This window comes from Canis lupus, chromosome 16, assembly GCF_003254725.2.
Source record: "Canis lupus dingo isolate Sandy chromosome 16, ASM325472v2, whole genome shotgun sequence".
Taxonomy (NCBI): domain Eukaryota; kingdom Metazoa; phylum Chordata; class Mammalia; order Carnivora; family Canidae; genus Canis; species Canis lupus.
The window spans coordinates 55,339,490-55,360,820 of record NC_064258.1 but is presented as its reverse complement, the minus strand read 5'-3'; the positions used below and the strand labels follow the sequence as shown (position 1 = coordinate 55,360,820).

At 48.1% G+C, this 21,331-nt stretch overlaps 2 protein-coding genes and 1 pseudogene across 3 annotated transcripts in view; 2 read left to right on the top strand and 1 right to left on the bottom strand.

The window, feature by feature from the left end:
- LOC112676069 (uncharacterized) overlaps positions 1-21,331 on the top strand; it is a 446,166-nt gene that overhangs the window by 203,314 nt on the left and 221,521 nt on the right. The window lies entirely within an intron of this gene.
- Positions 1-21,331, bottom strand: part of LOC112666841 (ral guanine nucleotide dissociation stimulator-like) — a 471,056-nt gene that overhangs the window by 231,714 nt on the left and 218,011 nt on the right. The window lies entirely within an intron of this gene.
- LOC118351088 (RNA-binding protein 4B-like) lies at positions 17,360-18,709 on the top strand (annotated as a pseudogene).

Sequence of the window (21,331 nt, the reverse complement as noted above, 5' to 3'; positions counted from 1 at the left end):
ATGGATGATTTCTAGAAAAAAAGTGGATATTCACTTTATGGCTTCTTTCAGAAAACAAAGGTACTAAATGTGTGTATTTCTGATGGTTGAAATAAAGAAACAGAAGGGACGATCCCCTGTGTCTCCAAAATCAACCACCAGCATTCGGACACAGCGTGACCCCTTCTTGCACCTGCAGGAAAGGAAGCAAGTTCAATTCTCATCCTCCCCATGATCCGGTCACCAAGCCGCCGGGATTGGACGTCCCTCTCCGTTCATGCGTTGCGTGCAAGAGGTGTTTCTCTCTGCATTTGACCGATTCCCTCTTTATGGTTTTAATGCTGTATGTAAGGAACTCTTCTTGTTGTAGGTCTCTGACCACATGTTATTTAAAAATCGTATTCATGAAGCCATTTTAATGACACGCATGACTATTCACCTACCGCTGAAGGAGAGGAGAAGGATGTCACCACTGCAGGAAACCGAATTTGACTTCAGAAGGAAGCCCGAGAAGGGATCTCTCAAAGGTCCAATGTCCATCAAATTATCCGTAGCGATTCGCTCTAGATTGAAATATTTTACATGAGTTCTTTGCATGTTTACTTTTTGCCGATGTTCTGTCCTATGCTTCTTTCCTATAAATTGCACCGTGTGATACACAGTTGAAAAAGAACAAGAAACAAACCAGAAAGGGAGAGAGGACAGGCTCCGCGTTTCTGCAAACACCTGTTTCGTTGGTATGAAAGAGAGCGTCTTGGACGGCACCAAACAAAAGATGCGCGAGAGGAGACACTGCCCTTCCGGCTGCCCAGGCTCTGGCTGCAAGAGGCACAGAAGCAAAGTGGCCCCTGGTGGTTCCCACAGATCCTGCAGCACCTTCCATCTCTCCTGGTCCTCGGCGACATGGCCTTGATGCTCCTCAACCAAGAAGTGAGGGCTGTGCCTCCGGCAGCGGAGCTGGGACAGAGGGCTCGTGAGTCTCTGGAAAAGAAATGTTATGGGATACTGTCTGACTCCTGGGCCTATGACAGAGATGGCGATGCAGGGGGCACCTGGTCCCTGGGATCCTAGCACTTGGCCTGAAAGCCAGAGAAAAGATGTCCCAGTGTCCCGAGGCCCGCCCGTGTGACTATAGGCTTCTATAAAGGCAGGAAGGCCATTCTTGAGTCCCTCCAGCCCATGTGCCCCTGGAGGGGTCCGGCTCCCCAACTTCTGGGCTTTCTTTGGGTCCGAGACCCTAGGCATTGTGGGTTTGAAGCAAGCCACCCTGCTGCAGCCCCCTGGCTTCCTGACACGGAGTCTGTGAGCACGACTAGTGTTGCTGTTTCACTGTCCGGACTCCGGGGTGGTGCGTCACACAGAAATACAACCCGAGCACGTAAGTCAAGCTGGATTAAGAAAAAAGGAATTCATTGATTGATATCAGTCACTTATCCTGAAGCTTCCTTCCAGTGCACCCTCTCCACAGCCAAATGCCTCATCTTCCCTCCCAACTTGGGTTCTCTTGAGGGCTTTCTGTTTTATTGAGTCACTTCTGTACCTCAGATGTGAAGAACGGTTCTCCCTCTTGCCCACCGCAGCATCCGGTTCATTACAAAGGACTTTCCATTTTGCATTCTGACTTTCCACCGGATTCTATTCTCTCCGTTTTGACACACCAGACAACAGACTCTTAACGACGTTCATCCCTGGATGCGTCTACTGTGTGACCCCTGCCTTGGCTTCCTGGCCACGCTTGCCAGAGTCCACATCAGGATGAAGACCTCATCAAATTGCATTTCTGCATACTCCTCAGTCGCCCTGCTCCATCCCCGGATGGGTACTGATGTCCTCCGCAGGACTCACATGCCCTAAATGGAATCGAGCCATCTGTTCAGCCTTGTCTCAGCTGACTCTTGGTGTTGGCTTTGCTCTCATGGGACAGTCCCGTGGCCTTTCTATTTCTTGAATGTGTTATACCATTTCCTACCATGGGGTCTGCGTGCATGCTGCTCCCTCGGGAGCGCTCCCTCGCCCCTTCCCATAATGGCTCTTTGACCTAGTTACCTAGAAGTAATCTTTCAAGTCTCAGCTTCTGCTATTTGCTTGGAGACTTCCCCACAACCATCTCACTGAGTTTAAAGGAGAACAAAGTAATATTTTTCAGTGAAGACAAAACTTACTGAAATAGGATAAATACAGCTTATTTTACGAAAGAAGGCTTTTCTTAGGGAAAAGGAAAAGTGCACTGACATATACGTGAAACCCACAAAGGAATGCAGTTATTTTGAAGTCGGAGAGAAAATAAGCACCCTTGATGTTGATTGGCTTGCAAGAGGAGGAATGTCTTTCATCAATACTTAACAGCCCACGTGGACCAGACCCCTTTTCTTTGAATCTGATAAATGCTGCTGATAGAATTCATTTGGATGAGACTTCTAAAGTAGATATAGGAACATATGCAAGTGTCCTGTGGCACTCAGTTGCGACAGCGCCTTGCGGTGTGGACGCTGTCCCACTTCCACCACGGGCGCTGACGCCTGCCACCTTGTTCCTCTGCACCAGGAGATGACAGGTGGACAGCTCTCCTGGGCTGCCGTGCTACCTGCCGCCACAACCAGCAGGAGACTCAGCGCCATCGGCCTACAACTTCAGGACCGGGGTACCTGACGTTTAGTCTAGATCCTGAGCATTCGTGTGGCAAAATGAACTTTCATGTGCCCAATCCTGGGTTGGCACTTTCATATATATCATTTAATCATTGCAAAAATCTGGGAGGAAGGGGATATGGACCTTATGCGTGAGAGCCACTCGGATCCACTCTGTTATTCGGCAAGTGCTTATCAACTGGCCCTCGTGTTCACGTAAAGCGCGGGAGACAGAGGGTGCACGTGATTCCTTCACTGAATTTACAACAACCCAACAAGATCAATTAAGAATATCCATTAAGATAAGCCTGCTAGGTGCTTAAATATAGGGATCTGGAGGAGACATCATTACATGTGGTTTAAGAGGTTTCTAGTATCAATTGATATGTCAAAGGACATAAATATGAAAAGTCTTAAAGGATGATATGATTCTAACTAGTAGATTACTTCATCGGTGGTGCTGGATGACGCTCTCTGGTCCCGGGTCCTTGTTGCCCTTGCCTCGTGTATCTCTTGTTCTGTCTGGGTCCGCCCCAGAGTGGGCACTCCCTTGATCTGGGACCCTTGTGGTTACATGCAGAACAGTTTATGAATTTCTGTTCACAGTCATGAGTGGCAGGTATTTTTTTTTACTATATTATTACTATTTTTTTGCTTTCCTGAAGTAGCAAAAGTATCTTGACTGCCTGTCTTATTTATCACCCAAAAAAAGAAACATGGATGTCACATCTTTGTTTTCTTTTTCACATTTGTTTAAACTCTGGGTGTCTTTTTCAACTCTGTGATGTTTTCCATCCAAATGAGGACAGAAACGTGACGAGGTAGCATTGCACGAACAGCAGGCGTGCCTGGCTCCTTCCCCTGCCTGCTTGTGGCCACCTCCCCGACAATCCCGGGAGCACTGCTGTTTAACGAGAATCATGGGAGAGCGCCCTCGGTGCTCCAGAACCCACGTTCTGTGATTTTGTGTGATTTCCCTCGGAGAGGGTCATAATGTCTCCCGGGATGGTCCCGCCCACATGGCACAACTCTTTAAATCCAGGGTCGCTCACCATAACCTTTCACGGATTCCCTTTCTGGTGGCCCACAGAAACATAGAAAGGCAAGCTTGACCTCTCTGGGAACTCAAATGCACTCTCTTTACATGCAAGCAGGATGCAGACGGTCCTAGGGCACAGAATTTCACCTCGTCTGTCTGACTTTTGGGATGCCTGACCTAGCCTGAGCACTCTGTAACACATCAATCCTTCGGGTTAGACACAAAGATGGGAACTGTGTGTATGTAGTTATTGTCTCATTCAACATCTTAATTTACCAGATTTTTATTATTGTGTGTGTGTGAAAGGCTTTTTGCTAAATGCCGCAGTGGGTCAGAGGGCAACGGGCATTCTGTCACCCTTCCGTGCACTCGCACTTTTCTGAGGAGAAAAGTGTATGTTTGGATGTCCTTTGTTTGCAGTACACACATCTCCCTTTTTCCAAGTCGGGATGAAAGGGATCCCTGGGTGGCGCAGCAGTTTAGTGCCTGCCTTTGGCCCAGGGCGCGATCCTGGAGACCCGGGATCGAATCCCACATCGGCTCCCGGTGCATGGAGCCTGCTTCTCCCTCTGCCTATGTCTCAGCCTCTCTCTCTCTCTGTGTATGTGACTATCATAAATAAATAAAAATTAAAAAAAATAAACGTGTATGAAAGATGGTTCTCCTTTAAAGAGCTTAAAGGTGTCTTGCACATGGGCAGGAGAGGTGAGAGCCACACTTCTTGGGGGGTCACAGGCTGGGATTGGGAGGACATCCCGGAGGAAGCGCAATCTGAACGGGCTCTTGGCCCAGGACACAGAGACAGAAGAGGCCTCGCATCCATCCAAGCCCCAAACCAGCCACTTATCCTCTCCACGTCTCCATGTGTAGACATGAGCCCCTGGACACAACAGTTCCCAGAAGTGCTGGGGAAACGAAAAAGAATCCAAAGAGTGCCGAGTGCTGTCGTTGTGAGGTCAAGCAAATGTGGCTGGAGGAAGCAGGGTGCTCCCGACGGGGATGAGAGGTGCTTCCTGGGTGAGCCAGTGGAGAACCCCAGGCTGTGCCCCGCATTCAGCGAGAGGAGCATGTTCTTCAGTGGTAGACTGGGGGCCAAGGTCTCACGTGCATCACAGAGTCTGTCTCTTTCTCATTTTTTTCTTTAAGATTTTATTTATTTATTCATGGGAGACACACACACACAGAGAGAGAGAGAGAGAGAGAGAGAGGCAGAGACACAGGCAAAGGGAGAAGGAGGCTCCATGGAGGGAGCCCCACGTGGGACTCGATCCCAGGTCTCCAGTATCAGGCCCTGGGCTGAAGGCGGAAGTAAACTGCTGAGCCACCCGGGGTGCCCTCTTTCTCAGATTTTAATCAGATTAATATAATACATTGCTTTAAATTCGTTAGTTTGTCAGGACTTGGACTGTCGACCAACACTGAAAAGTAACTGTGTGCCATTCACAGGAAGGTGGAAGCACCTCAAGTGTCCGCCCACAGATGAATGTATAAACAAAACATGGTCTATCCCTACCATGGAAGCTCTGACAGCTAGAATTGGATAAAATGGCATATTTGGTGTTGTTTATATTTTACCATATTTAAAAATCTCTCCCCCCCCAATGATGCAATGGTTAACATGGACAACAAGGTAGTTATTCTTCTCCTAGCTTCTGAAAATGTGCGGGTTGATAGACACCAGGATAAAATTAGGGACCTCCGAAGGTGCTTTGTCTCCCATTTGATAAAGGTTATAAAAAAGAGGGGAGAAAAGATCCATCCATGAGTGTTCCCCAAACTTTCCTGACTTACCATTTGAGAATTTATTTTCCTCTGTGCATAGATTTGTTCTAGGCCATTCTGGGGCTATTATTTTGCTTATGTGATAAAGATCCTCTTCTTTGGTGATGAGTTAACAGTAGCATTTCTCTCAAGGCTGCTACACCTCCCTTTCTTTATATAAAAGGAGAAGCAAGTGCTTGCAGAAGGAACCCATTTCTAGTGAATTTAGGTAAAGATACAAATATGAAAGCTTTGAATGCAGATTCTAGTTTTACCAAAAAGTCTGAACAGAATAGAGAATCCAGAAGTGGACTCTCAACTTTATGGTAAACTAATATTCGATCAAGGAGGAAAGACTATCCACTGGAAAAAAGACAGTCTCTTCAATAAATGGTGCTGGGAAAATTGGACATCCACTTTCTTGCACCATACACAATGATAAACTCAAAATGGATGAAAGATCTCAATGTGAGACAAGATTCCATCAAAATCCTAGAGGAGAACACAGGCAACACCCTTTGAACTTGGCCACAGCAACTTCTTGCAAGATACATCCGTGAAGGCAAGAGAAACAAAAGCAAAAATGAACTATTGGGACTTCATCAAGATAAGAAGCCTCTGCACAGCAAAGGATACAGTCAACAAAACTAAAAGACAACCTGCAGAATGGGAGAAGATATTTGCAAATGACGTATCAGATAAAGGGCTAGTTTCCAAGATCTATAAAGAACTTATTAAACTCAACACCCAAGAAACAAACAATCCAATCATGAAATGGGCAAAACACATGAAGAGAAATCTCACAGAGGAAGACATAGACATGGCCAACATGCACATGAGAAAATGCTCCGCATCATTTGCCATCAGGGAAATACAAATCAAAACCACAATGAGATCCCACCTTATCCCAGTGAGAATGGGGAAAATTGACAAGGCAGGAAACCACAAATGTTGGAGAGGATGCAGAGAAAAGGGAACCCTCCTGCACTGTTGATGGGAATGTGACCTGGTGCAGCCACTCTGGAAAACTCTGTGGAGGTTCCTCAAAGGGTTAAAAATAGATCTGCCCTACCCAGCAATTGCACTGCTGGGGCATTACCCCAAAGATAGAGATGCAATGAAACGCCGGTACACCTGCACCCCAATGTTTCTAGCAGCAATGTGCACAATAGCCAAACTGTGGAAGGAGCCTCGGTGTCTATCGACAGATGACGGATAAAGAAGCTGTGGTCTCTGTATACAGTGGGATATTCCTCAGCCATTAGAAATGACAAATACCCACCATTTGCCTCGATGTGGATGGACCTGGAGCGTATTATGCTGAGTGAAATAAGTCAATCAGAGGACAAACAGTATATGGTATCATTCATTTGGGGAATATAAAAAATAGTGAAAGGGAATAAAGGGGAAAGGACAGAAAATGGTGGAAAATATCAGGAAGGGAGACAGAATATGAGAGGCTCCTAACTCTGGGAAATGAACTAGGGGTGGTGAAGGGTAGGAGGGCGGGGGGTGGGGGTGAGTGGGTGACGGGGACTGAGGGGGGCACTTGATGGGATGAGCACTGGGTGTTATTCTATATGTTGGCAAATTGAACACCAATAAAAAATAAATTTATATAAAAAAAGTCTGAAAAAATCCCTCTCAACCATCATCTTTGCCTTTATTACCAAACGAAGAGGTAAAAAAAAAAAAACAAGAACAACAACAACAAAAACAAAAAGAACAACAAAAAGCAAAAAGAACAACAACAAAAAACTCATCTTTATTCCCTGAAACATCGAGTCATTCTTATTGCTGAAAACCACTTTGCCGTGCAAGGAAAAGACCCTGGACGTCCTTCTAAATCACTCTTAAACTACCGTTAAGGACGGTGGCCAGGACCGAGGAGGGGGATGTGTTCCTTGTTGCAAACATTGTCCTTTGCCATTGGAGGGAAGAAGCATGTGTGCGCCATCGGGGAACCCCGGCCTGCGTTTCCTGCCCACGGTCGGTCTGTCCTCCCGTAAAACGCCTCCATATCAGCTCCCAAGTCAGCGAGGAGCCACCAGGGCAGTCAGCTACGGCAGGAGGAAACACGCAGAAGTGGAGTCAATAAGTGTCCTCTGCTTTATATTCATCATCCTCTGTCATCCTCGCAGGGATTTCCCAAGGCAGGTCGTCTGAGACAAGGGACAGCTGAGCTTGTCTCACGTGCGTCCAAAGCACCGGAGCCCCTGGTTGAACCGAGGTGTGAGGGGGCCCAGGGAAAGTCCCCGCCTAGCATCTTCCCGGGAGACCAGCATCGTGGGACGGCCACGGGGTCCCTGGAGGGATCCTGCAGCTCGCGCTCCTGATCTCCTGCACCCTCGGTCCGAGGTGCGGGTGTGCGACAGCTGCCCTGGGCCAGAGACCAGCCTAGAGCCCTGATCTCTCGCTGCCTCCGCCGGGACTAATACAGTATCGGTGAACAGTACAAAGATGGGGACATTTCATCCCTAAAGAGAACTTCTCAAAATTCGTATTCGTAATATCTGTCCTCTGGCCATGTTGTCATTCCAATTCCATGCTGACGCCTGGGAATGGTGTGACCTGGGGCTTGTATCCACACGCCCCTGCCACCAAGTCTGAGTAGCTGCTGGTAGGCTTGGGGGGGCGTTGGGTTCTCCCACGATGTCCTCTTTATAAGGTTGACGTGCGTGGAGAAGCTCGATGTTTGAAAAGGATGCAAATCCCATCCTGAGTATGCATTTGACTCCCAGGGGCGCATGTAAGAGTCGGGCTTTCCTCTCTGGGGTCGTGTGAACCCGAGGAGGGAAGCGGGGGCTCTCTTGGGAAGAAGCTGGGCTGACCACCAGAAATTAGTGGGTCCACAGAACACTCCTCGGGCGGGACGTGAATTAAAACGGGGTCTTGTAGAAACATCACCTCTCTCTTTCCAGAAGACTTCCCGGCCGAGCCCTTGCTACCCTCCTGTTCACTGTTCTCCCATCACCGAGGCTCCCGTGGGAGGGGGCTTCCTCTTGCCCTGCAGTCCTCTTGGGAATGGACGTACCGAACGCCAAGATGCCTACAGCTAAAGACACGACTGTCCATTTGTCATCCCCGTCCGTCCACCGCCGGAAATGGAACCCCTCATCAAGTGCCATGAATGCTCAGAGGGCAAAACTCACGACCCGGCTGTGGTCCCACAGTCGTGGAAAATGTGCACTGAGCTGTGAGAATTGCCAGAAGTCTTGTGTTTCTGTTTTCTTTCATTGTGTTTTTTGTTTTGCTCTTCTCTGAACCCAGCCACTGGGGACATTGTGGCATTTTATCAAACGTGCCATCACTAAATCTAACATTTCAACATTCTTATATTCTCTAACCTTCCAACAAGTTGGGGAAAGAGCTCTCAAAGTATGGATTTTCAGGTGGTAAATACACGGAATCTCCGAGACTCAAAGAGAAATGCATGTTTACAATTTGCGGTTTTGACGGGAAGTGGTGTTTTCTGATTTGGTTCTCATCATGCTGCCGCATTGCAAATGACATAATGATACTGAATCTGAGCACAGGCACTTGTAATGATAGGATGCGAGGGAATCATAGAAAGATGGTCCCCTGTTGCAAGGAAGTGTTGTGCCTCCGCTGCAGCTGGAGAGGGCAGTTGGCAATTTGCAACCTCTTCGCGGCTGAAGATGTTTAACAGATAAGATGGGATCGCTTCCCCAGGTGAGCTCCAGGTGGAGAAAATACTTGGCTTCCCATTCCTTCGAGAGAGAGGAAATGGCAAGAAAAGAAAACGCTGAGAGAGAGAGACAGACAATAAATCAAAAGCTAAATGACACCCGAGAATGGATATTGAGTCCTTAGGAGCCCAAACATCAGCACTGCCTCATTAGGCACATGAAAGGGGACATGCAGTGGAATTATCGCAGCCGCACAGGTTCTACCAGGCCCCAGCCTGGGCTGGTGGTGCCTTCATTCAGCCGAGGAGGGAGCCGCCGGCCGGGCAGGAGCTGTGCCCACCACAGGGAGGACGGGGATGTGGGGACAAGGTGTCACCCTCAAGGGCTCGCCTGGGAGAAGAGCGAGAGCACAGAGCATCCCGTCCGCGGGGGGACGAGCGCTGACGAGATGCTGCAGGAGCTCCTGCGGTTAGGAGGCTCCTGGGGCCCCCGGGTCTGAGCACCAAGGGTCCGCACAAGTGACACGGAGAGAAGCAGAAGGGGTGAGGTGCAGAGAGCGGTTGCAACAGGCTTTGGGTGGAGGGGGGGACCACAGTCCAGGCCCGTGGCCAGGACGCCGTTGTGGGGAGGTAGCTGGCGGGGCTGCGGGGACCCACAGGGCACGGCTGAGGCTTGAACCCGCTTCTGAGAACGAGAGGGGCCGGAGGGGCAGCAGAACCAGCACATCCTGGTCCTCGGGGACAATCCCAGCGAGTGGCCTTCGAGACGGCCTTCCTTTAAAATCCCTCGGTTAAGGACATCGCAGCAAAGAACCGTGGATAATCCGCAGAGGAGAAATGAGCGTGACGTGAGTCCAGCCTTCGATCTCCAGGGTCGGTCGGCGGGACCTCGGGGCAGCGGCCCAGGGAGGTGCAGGCGTGGGAGCTCCCCGGGGCAGGAGGGGCCCACACCCCCGAGCTCGGGCACCGGCGGGGCTTAGCCCGGGGACGTGCCGGGCCACTCAGGAGAGGAGCACGTGGGCCCGGGGCTCCTGGAGGCATCAGGCTGCTCTCGGCAGGTGTGTCCACTAGGGTCTGCTCCACCTGCAGGGGCCCACGATGCCGGGTGACCCTGTGGCCAGCACGGCCGCCCGCCGCCCCGAAATGGAGCCGCAGCTCAAGGCCGCTGTGGGACGAGGACATGGAGGCAGAGACGGTGCAGTTTCCATGGTGAGCCGCGGGCACCTGCTGGCGCGGCTGCATCGGGGCCTTTCCGGGACGTGGGGCCCCCTCAGCACCAGGAGCTGGGGCGCCCAGGGGCTCAGTGCGGGAATCGTCTGCCTTGGGCTCAGGCCGTGACCTCAGAGTCCTGGGATCGAGCCCCGCGTCCCGCGCAGCAGAAGGTCTGCTTCTCCCTCTGCCCTCCCTGCCCCCTGCTCATGCTTGGTCTCTGCCAAATAAATATATAAAATCTTAAAAAAAAAAAAAAGAAGCCAGAAGCTTTTTATTCCTTTCAAGCAAGTTTTAACTGCGCGGATAGCCCCAAAGCCTTGCCGCAGGATTGTGTCCTCAGCGCACATCAGCCTGTCCCGCCACCGCGTGGGATGTCCCGTCTGCAGCACCGTCCTGCTCCTCCCGCCCCAACTTTCTGCCCTGCAGACAGTGATAGAGAGCAGCAAGGGCGCAGGCCTCTAAGCGGGGCACAGCGGGGGGGGGGGCCCTTCCTGCTGCTTCTTCAGCTCCCAGGGGGTGGGGACATTTGTATGTCACACCCCACATTATTGCCTGATTTTTTCCTAATTAAAAAAAAAATCGAAGGAAGGGAAGATGGCAGAGGAGTAGGGTCCCCAAATCACCTGTTCCCACCAAATTACCTAGATAACCTTCAAATCATCCTGAAAATCTACGAATTAGGCCTGAGATTTAAAGAGAGACCAGCTGGAGTGCTACAGTGAGAAGAGTTCGGCTTCTATCAAGGTAGGAAGACGGGGAAAAGAAATAAAGAAACAAAAGGCCTCCAAGGGGGAGGGGCCCCACGAGGAGCCGGGCTGAGGCCGGGGCGAGTGTCCCCAGGACAGGAGAGCCCCGTCCCGGAGGAGCAGGAGCTGCACCAACCTTCCCGGGAGGAAAGGGGCTCGCAGGGAGTTAGAGCAAGACCCAGGAGGTCGGGGATGCCCTCGGGCTCCCTGAGACACTAACAGACACCTGCACCCCGGGAGAGTGCGCTGAGCTCCCTAAGGGCTGCAGCACGCAGGGCGGGACCCAGAGCAGCTCCGAGGTGCTCGGGGGCGGCTCCGCAGAGGGGGCTGCGGGGCGGGAGCAGCTGGGAGGGGGGCAGGGCAGAGGAAGAGGCTCCGGGGAGAGGGCTGCGGGGGTGGGAGCAGCTCAGAGGGGCTCAGGTGGTGGCTCTGCGGAGGGGGCTGTGGGGCTGGAGCAGCTGGCTGGGGGGCTTGGGACTGAGGAAGAGGCTCCGCGGAGGAGGCTTCGGGGCGGGAGCAGCTTGGAGGGGCTCGGGCGGAGGAAGAGGCTCCACGGGAGGCGGCTGCAGGGCGGGAGCAGCTCTGAGGGGCTGGGGGCGGCTCAGCGGAGGGGGCTGCAGGGCGGGAGCAGCTCGGGGTCTTGGGCGGAGGAAGAGGCTCCACGGAGGGGGCTGCGGCGGGAGCAGCTGGGGGGGCTCCGGCGGCAGCTCCGAGGAGGGGGCTGCGCGGCGGGAGCAGCTTGGAGGGGCTCCGGCGGAGGAAGAGGCTCCGGAGAGGGGGACTGTGGGGCGGGAGCAGCTCGGCGGGGGCTCGGGTGGCGGCTCCGCGGAGGGGGCTGCATGGAGGGAGCAGCTTGGAGGGGCTAGGGCAGAGGAAGAGGCTCCGCGGAGGGGTCTGCGGGGCGGGAGCGCAAATCCAACAGCGCAGGCCCCACAGCACAGGGCGCCAGGACACAGCCCAGGATCTGGCCTCCCCCGGGACAGGCAGAGGCCCGGAGGGCCCAGGACAGCAAAGACTCTCCTGCCCCAGGCTGAGCAGATCAGCAGCCCCGCCCTGGAGCCTCAAGGCCCTGCAGACCAAGAGCTTTGTAGTTACTGCAGGAGCTGACTCCAGGGCTCCAGACCTGCTTCCGCCCCTGCGGTTGTTACTCCAGGGGCCTCACGGGGTAAACAACCCCCACTGAGCCCTGCACCAGGCAGGGGGCAGAGCAGCTCCCCCAAGTGCTAACACCTGAGAATCAGCACAACAGGCCCCTCCCCCAGAAGACCAGCTAGACGGACAACTTCCAGGGGAATTCAAGGGACTTAAAGTACACAGAATCAGAAGATACTACCCCGTGGTTTTGTTTTGCTTTGTTTTGTTTTCTTTTGTTTTGCTTTTTTTAAATTTTTTTTATTTATTTATGATAGTCACAGAGAGAGAGAGAGGCAGAGACACAGGCAGAGGGAGAAGCATGCTCCATGCACCGGGAGCCCGATGTGGGATTCGATCCCGGGTCTCCAGGATCGGGCCCTGGGCCAAAGGCAGGCGCCAAACTGCTGTGCCACCCAGGGATCCCTTGTTTTGCTTTTTGATTTCTGTTTGCTTCCCCCACCTTTTTTCCCCTTTATTCCTTTTTCTTTCTTTTTTTTCTTTTTTCTTCCTTTTTTCTTTTTTCTTTTTCTCTTTTCTTTCCTTCTTTCTCTCCTCTCTTTTTCTCCTTTTCCCAATACAACTTGTTTTTGGCCACTCTGCACTGAGCAAAATGACTAGAAGGAAAACCTCACCTCGAAAGAATCAGAAACAGTCCTCTCTCCCACAGAGTTACAAAATCTGGATTACAATTCAATGTCAGAAAGCCAGTTGTCAGAGAGCTGGAGAAAAGACAGCAAATAGATCCTACACCCAGCAGAAGAAGAGGGTTAAAAACGATTTGAGCAGAACTCAATGAAATAGAGACCAGAAAAACTGTGCGACTGATCAACAAAATCAGGAGTTGGTTCTTTGAAAGAATTAGTAAGATAAACCATTAGCCAGCCTTATTAAAAAGAAGAGAGAAAAGACTCAAATTAATAAAATCATGAATGACAAAGGGGAGATCACTACCAACACCAAGGAAATACAAACGATTTTAAAAACTTATTATGGGCAGCCATATGCCAATAAATTAGGCAATCTAGAAGAAATGGACAGATTTCTGGAAAACCACGATTAACCAAACCTGGAACAGGAAGAAATAGAAAACCTGAACAGGCCGATAACCAGGGAGGAAATTGAAGCAGTCATCAAAACCCTCCAAAGACACAAAAGTCCAGGGCCAGATGGCTTCCCTGAGGAATTCTATCAAACGCTTAACGAAGACACCGTACCTATTCTACTACAGCTGTTTAAAAGACAGAAAGAGATGGAGTACTTCCAAACTTCTTCTATGAGGCCAGCATCACCTTAATTCCAAAACCCAACAAAGACCCCACCCAGAAGGAGAATTAGAGACCAATATCCCTGATGAACATGGATGCAAAAATTCTCAACAGGATACTAGCCAATAGAGGCCAACAATATATTAAGAAGATGATTCAAAATGACCAAGTGGGATTTATACCCGGGATGCAATGCTGGTTCAACACACGTAAACAATCAATGTGACTGACCATATCAGCAAGAGAAAAAACAAGAACCATCTGACCCTCTCAATAGAGGCAGAGAAAGCATTTGACAAAATAGAGCATCCGTTCCTGATCAAAACTCTTCAGAGTGTAGGGAGAGAGGGAATATTCTTCAGCATCTTAAAAGCCATCTACGAGAAGCCCACAGCAACTTTCTCAATGGGGAAGCACTGGGAGCCTTTCCCCTAAGATCAGGAACAGGACAGGGATGTCCACTCTCACCACTGCTATTCAACATAGCACTAGAAGTCCTAGCCTCAGCCATCAGGCAACAAAAAGGAATAAAAGGCGTTCAAATTGGCAAAGAAAAATTCAAACTCTCCCTCTTCGCAGATGACATGATACTTTACATAGAAAACCCAAAAGAGTCCACCCCAAGATTGCTAGAACTCATACAGCAATTTGGCAGTGTGGCAGGATACAAAATCAATGCCCAGAAGTCAGTGGCATTTCTGTACACTAACAACGAGACTGAAGAAAGAGAAATTAAGGAGTCAATCCCATTTACAATTGCACCCAAAAGCATAAGATACCTAGGAATCAACCTAACCAAAGAGGTAAAGGATCTATACCCTAAAAACTACAGAACGCTTCTGAAAGAAATGGAGGAAGACACAAAGAGATGGAAAAATATTCCATGCTCATGGATTGGAAGAATTAATGTTGTGAAAATGCCAATGCTACCCAGGGCAATTTACACATTCAATGCAATCCCTATCAAAATACCATGGACTTTCTTCAGAGAGTTGATACAAATCATCTTAAGATATGTGTGGAATCAGAAAACACCCCGAATAGCCAGGGGAATATTGAAAAAGAAAACCATAGCTGGGGGCATCACAATGCCAGATTTCAGGTTGTACTACAAAGCTGTGGTCATCAAGACAGTGTGGTCCTGACACAAAAACAGACACATAGATCAATGGAACAGAATAGAGAATCCAGAAGTGGACCCTCAACTTTATGGTCAACTAACATTCTACAAAGCAGGAAAGACTACCCACTGGAAAAAAAGACAGTCTCTTCAATAAATGGTGCTGGGAACACTGGACATCCACATGCAGAAGAATGAAACTGGATCATTCTCTTACATCATACACAAAGATAAACTCAAAATGATGTAAGATCTAAATGTGAGACAAGATTCCATCAAAATCCTAGAGGAGAACACAGGCAACACCCTTTTTGAACTCGGCCACAGTAACTTCTTGCAAGATACATCCATGACGGCAAGAGAAACAAAAGGAGAAATGAACTATTGGGACTTCATCAAGATAAGAAGCTTCTGCACAGCAAAACTGAAAGACAACCTACAGAACGGGAGAAGATATTTGCAAATGACACACCAGATAAAGGGTTAGAAACCAAGATCTATAAAGAACTTATTAAACTCAAAAGCAAAGAAACAACCAATCCAATCATGAATTGAGCAAAAGACATGAACAGAAATCTCACAGAGGGAGACATAGACATGGCCACCAAGCACATAAGAAAATGCTCCACATCACTGGCCATCAGGTAAATACAAATCAAAACCACCATGAGATCCCACCTCACACCAGTGAGAATGGAGAACATTAACAAGGCAGGAAACAACAATTTTTTGTCTGCTTTTTATTTAAAAAATGACCATGATTCTTTGGGAGGTGATACAAGATTGCTTTCCAGTCAGATCATAATTTCCACAATTTCTGTAATAACTATAAATTTGAAAGTTTCTCACTCTCCCCACCCCAATTCACTTTTGGCACCTGTGTGTGAAATGTCACTTCCAAAAAAAGGGGGAAAATATGCTGAATACTGGGTTTTCATCACACAGTACTCCTTTCGTGAGGAAAAATGTTCTGGTTGCTAAATTGAGAATATTGATACAAGAATGCTTAACAATATCTCATCAGTAAAAGCCTTTTTCTAACCAACTCTATGGCTGTCTCAGAAGAAAATTACATAGAAATAGCAGCCAATTCCTAGAGGTAAAAAGGCAATGGCTTATCTTCTCCTTTTCCACTTCTCCTAATTTTACATTTAGAATTAGAGCAAATCTATGAGAGGTAGCAGAAGGTCTGGCACAGGCTCTGGCTTCATGATTTGAAAATACAATTTCAACTCATCACATTCTTCAGAAGAACTCATTATACTTAAAAGAAACACACAAAGAGGCTCTCTTCACCTCTGCATGCAGAGGTTGACCAGAAGGACATACATTGGTTACCAACAGAGAAGGATGAGCCTACGATCTGGCAATTAGGAGATGGTGTATCCAAAGATATAGTCTTGACCTGGTTAGAAAACTGTGTCATTTGTAAAGTATATTACTCTTGAGTCTTCACTTACTTGCTAAAAAGAAGCTTCTACACAAAAATCAGGATGCTACAGGAGAGAAATAGCTAACACAGGCTATAGTTGGCTAATATTTAAATACAAAGAATTCAACTTTCATTTTTCATATGTGTGAAGGGTTTGTGAGCTTGTTACTGACCTATTTGGCCCAATTCATATTTATTTTTATTTTATCCACCGTGCTTCAGATCCATGGGGTATTGCCAAAAAACTTATCCCAAAAATCTCTCAGTTTTTATTAGAGCTTAATGGATTTATTTGAATACTTCTGTTAAGCTGATAAGAGTTAGGGAGAGTCTTATCCTACTCCCTTCCCCAAACCTAATTAGACATTTTTATTTCAAAACAAAAGATGGTGATATTATAAAACTAGGGAGGGAAATAAGATGCTATGACAGTACACTTCTTTTTAGTTAACACTTATTTCTTACCTATAGCACTACGTATGTGATAAAACTTTTGGGAAGGAGAAGGGAAGAAGGAAATTCCAAAGCCTCCCAACAAAGTAGCCATTCCAATGCATGGACAAGGGCTTATTTCTCCTGCCAGCCACTGATTCACAAATATTTTCCCCTTTTAAAGAAGTATGTGTGAATGAGGTTGGGGAGAGCAAGGAACACATCAAGGCGTCAACTATACTCTTCTCTTAATGAGCCCGCCCTATGTCCTTAGTGGCGACTGACTTCATCCGCCATCTTGGCTTTCACGGTAAGCAACATCTTTCTTTAAAACTTTTCTTGTTCTTGCTGCTTTTCTTGCCGTTCTTGTCTTTGTTCTCGGACATGTTTTTGGCTCTGATTTCTCTCATTAGGTCAAAGAATACCTTGTCCACATTGGCTCGCGTTTTAGCTGATGTCTCCACGTACTGCACACCCCACTCCTCTGCTTTAGTCCTTGCCTCTTCGATGGGCACCTGCCTCCGCTCCTCTAGGTCGGACTTGTTTCCCATGACAAGCAATGGACTTGCCTTTTTTTTTTCTGGACCACATATCCATAATGGACATACAGTGCCCAAGGCCCTCAGATGCAAGAAAATATCGTCCTTGTCTATGCTATACACCAACCAAGTAACAACTGCTGCCACATCCTGGGCTCTCCTGGAAAGAGAGGTTCCTATAGACACTGGCGTGTGACCGTCCACATCCAGCTGTCCATTGAGCCTTGGGAGGCATAGCTACTGAGGTCTCCTCAATGCAGGAGAGAGTCGAACTTGAGGCCGCGGGCTTATCCCACCTGCAGGGGAGGTCTCCCCTGTTCTTCCTCAGTCCCTTGCTGGATGCCACCATACCAGAGAAGGTCAGCCCTCCCCAGTCCCCTTGGCTATGTAGGGAGCCCCCATGACATCAACTGAGTGAACTGCAATGGAGTTTGTCTACTTTATGGATGGTATGAGCACCATGCTACAGGGGGGGAGCTCATGTGGAATATTTATGTCCCTAATAAAGGACACAACCCACCCAACAGTCAGCAGTAGAAGCCAAGCTTTAGGCTGCCATTTAGCTCTGGATGCCCTGGTCAGCAAATGGTTCCATCAGCACCTCTTACAAACTCTTGGGCCACTGTCTAAGAGTTGTTCCTTTTAGGGTAAGGAACTCAGGGCACTCTTGCCTCAGAGATACCCCAAATATAAATCAAAATCACAGATGTCCCCACATGCAGTAAGGCCACAATGCAAGGCCTCCCTGGGACACCACTTGTCCTCCTTGGTGTTCCAACATTACAGATCGTGGCCAGACGCTCATTTTGCTTCTCAGGATACATAATGCTGGCCCTACAGGAGGGACTCAATAAGTAAAATCCCACCTCCCCTGGAGACCACAAGCAGCCAGTGGAACTGAGAGGCACACACTGGTCTCCTCAAACAACTCCTATTTAAGCTTCAAGGTGTCAAACGGGCCTCCAGTGGAGGCCATCAGGGGCCTTGACAACACAGAGTTTCAAGACAAAAGGATGCACGTGCAGTTATCCACAAGCCGACTTCGGACTGCCCCTGGGATGGGAGACCAGAGTGGCTGCTATCGGCGTGGGAAAGAGGGGCACTGGTCCAAAGAGTGTCCAGTAGATCGCACAGGTCGTGTGGCAGGACTTTACTGAGCAGCATAACGGACAGTATGGAGCAGTGCGCACGCCGTACACCCTGGGCTGCGGGGAACCCACGTGTTACAACGATGCATATGGAGCATCGACTCTTAGAAGCGCTACCGGGTCCGCTCTTATGAGGCAGTGGCGGCGGCAGCAGCAGCCTCTGCGTACAACTGCGCGGAGCAGTCCATGTCCCATCTGCCTCACGACCAGAGCACAGCTGGGACCAGTCACCCCAACCCCACTTCTGTTGATCCCTACGACAGACACCTGTTGCCGAGCTCAGGGGCTGCTGCCACTTCGGCTCTGTGGCTGCTGCCGCTGCCAACACCTCGTCCTACTATGGAAGGGACAGGAGCCCCCTTCGTCGTGCCACAGCTGTGCTCCCCACGGTTATGGGCCAGAGAGTGAGCTGCCGCAGGCCTCAGCAGCTGCACGGATTCTCTGTATGGCATGGCCCAGTGTGAGCGGGAGCACATGTGGACCGAGCACGGTGCTCAGCCTTTTGAAACTGGAGGTAGGATCATTGCGGACTGAACCCTGGGCTGCGGTCATATATGAGAACCTGCTCCGCGCGTCCCCTTGCCACGATGTTTCCATTGCTTCGTGTTTGAGTAAACAAAGGAGTTTGTGACCAACTGTGTTTTCTTTCTTAATTTAATTCTTATAAGTTGACTTTTCTTTCCTCTTGATACTAGTCCCTGTAGCCTTTCACTCCGTTCCTTATATTCTCAGCCTCTGAGCAGCCCTAGGTAAGGATTATGCTGGCATCCCCTTTTTCCTGTACCGTGGATCCCCCTCTTATCTTGCTTTCCTTAGGAATTGAGCCCTTCTCCCTGTCTACCTGCAACATCTCCTTTCCCTTTAAAATGACCATGTAGTGGCACGAGACCTTTTACTCTTCTGTTAGCTCTGGGCCCTAACGTTGAGGCTAATCTTCTGAAACTGCTAGGACCATTGGGGTTTTGGGGGTGGGGGTTGTTGTTTTGTTTGTTTTGCTTTATGTCTGACCTGTGATCGTGGTACAGCATTAGCTGAAATTTAGCCTTGTTTTATTTCACTCCTCCCACTTTTTAAAAAATATTTTGACAAATAAACGTTTCTAACACTTAAAAAAAAGTGAGAGAAAGAGGGAGAGTACGAGCAGGGGGAAAGGCAGAAGGAGAGACAAAGCGTTCCAAGCAGCCTTCTTGCCGAACATGCAAAGCTTGGCATCTGGCTTTATCCGACAACCAAGAGATCATGACCTGAGCCAAGATCAAGCGGGATGCGTAACCGACTGAGCCACTCAGATTTTATTGATTTATCCATGAAAGACACAGAGAGAGACAGAGACACTGGCAGAGGGAGAAGCAGGCTCCATGCAGGAAGCCCAATGTGGGACTCGATCCGGGTCTCAAGGATCACGCCCTGGGCCGAAGGCAGGTGCTCAACCACTGAGCTACCCAGGAGAGGAAAAAAGGGGTTTCTGAGGCAGAGCAGCATAAAGAGACACAAGGAGACATGAAATTATATGGCTTGCTCACACAACGCTGGTAGTGAAGTATGGCTGAAACCTCAAAGGCTGCAGATGGAGTGTTAATATGTTTTCAATGACGCATTTACAAGTTTTGACTTATTCTATAGTCAAAGAGTGAGTTATGAGCAGACGACATGATTCTTTCTGTATTTGTATTCAAATTAAAAGGGAATGGAAGAAAAAAATAGGGAGATTACTGTCTCTCTAATTTATTTGTTACTCCTTGCTGTTTCTTAAACTTCAGAATAGAATTACTACCATCATTTTTTTTACAGTTTTTTTAATGTCTTTTATTTTTAATTCTTTTAAGTAATCTCTCTGCCCAACATAGGGCTTGAATTCATGACCCTGAGATAGATAGAGTTGCATGCCCTACCAACTGAGCCAGCCAGGAGCTCCATTATTCATTGATCATCTTCATAACTACAACTTTTTATATTCTTTGTTTTCCTCATCATCACTTAGCTGCTTTGTTTTCTTTGCAGCCTGTTCCACTAAGGAGCAGTTGGTGGCCTCTCTTATTCTTTAACTTGAACAAACAGAAGGAGTAGCAATGTAAAAGGGTCCAGGGCCAACTTGACTTCAAATTCTTCCTCATTTCCAATGTGTCTTACAAGACCTCTCTTTTTGTTTCATTCTCTAGGATTAGAAGAAAGCCTTTGTTGTAATTTTAGTTAGCCTTATTAATGACACCTTTCCTTTATTTCAAATATTTGAGAATGTTTATATTATATGTAGGGATGAAGTTGAAGCCCACTGTTTGGGAGCCAAGACTGTATAGGAAAGACAGTATATAATACTTTGTGATATGAATGATTTATCTATCTCAGATTTCAGGTTACTGTTAACACTATTCTAAAAAGACAGTATCCATATATAGAAACATTTCTTATTGATAATGTTTTATGTAACTAAGTATTATGAAGATGAGTCCTTTTTGGTTTGATCTCTTTTTCCCAAATTAGGAATGAGTATTAAGATTTAGCATCAAGTTTATGATATATTTGAATTTTTGCTCCATGCATGCAACTTAATTTTTGTAAGTTAATACTGAGTTTTATAATATTAAAAACGGGTGTCAGCCTCACATGCCCAGCTGGTGACAATGTGGGAAGCTAGTAGGGATGGGTCAGCTTAGAGCAAGTTAAGTACTGCATGAATGTATTCCAATTCAAAAGAAGAAAAACCATTCTGTCTGCCAAACAAAATATATTCTGAAGGCTGGCTGTTTTGTAATACTTGATCTGAAATTTTTGGGGTCTGAAATTTATAAAAGAATTAAATTATAAAATGCTAAATGGCTTGCCTTTATTATGAAGTAATCAGTTACTTTATTTTTTTATTTATTTATGATAGTCACACAGAGAGAGAGAGACAGAGAGAGAGAGAGGCAGAGACCTAGGCAGAGGGAGAAGCAGGCTCCATGCACCGGGAGCCTGACGTGGGATTCGATCCCGGGTCTCCAGGATCGCGCCCTGGGCCAAAGGCAGGTGCCAAACCGCTGCGCAACCCAGGGATCCCAATCTGTTACTTTAAAATCAAAAGAGAAGAAGAACTGGGGGTGGTGGAAGGGGAGGAGGGCGGGGGGTGGGAGTGAATGGGTGACGGGCACTGGGGGTTATTCTGTATGTTAGTAAATTGAACGCCAATAAAAAATTAAAAAAAAAGAAATAAAGCAAATATCATGAAACCTAGTTATTACAAATTGCCATCTGTATTTATAATAACATTG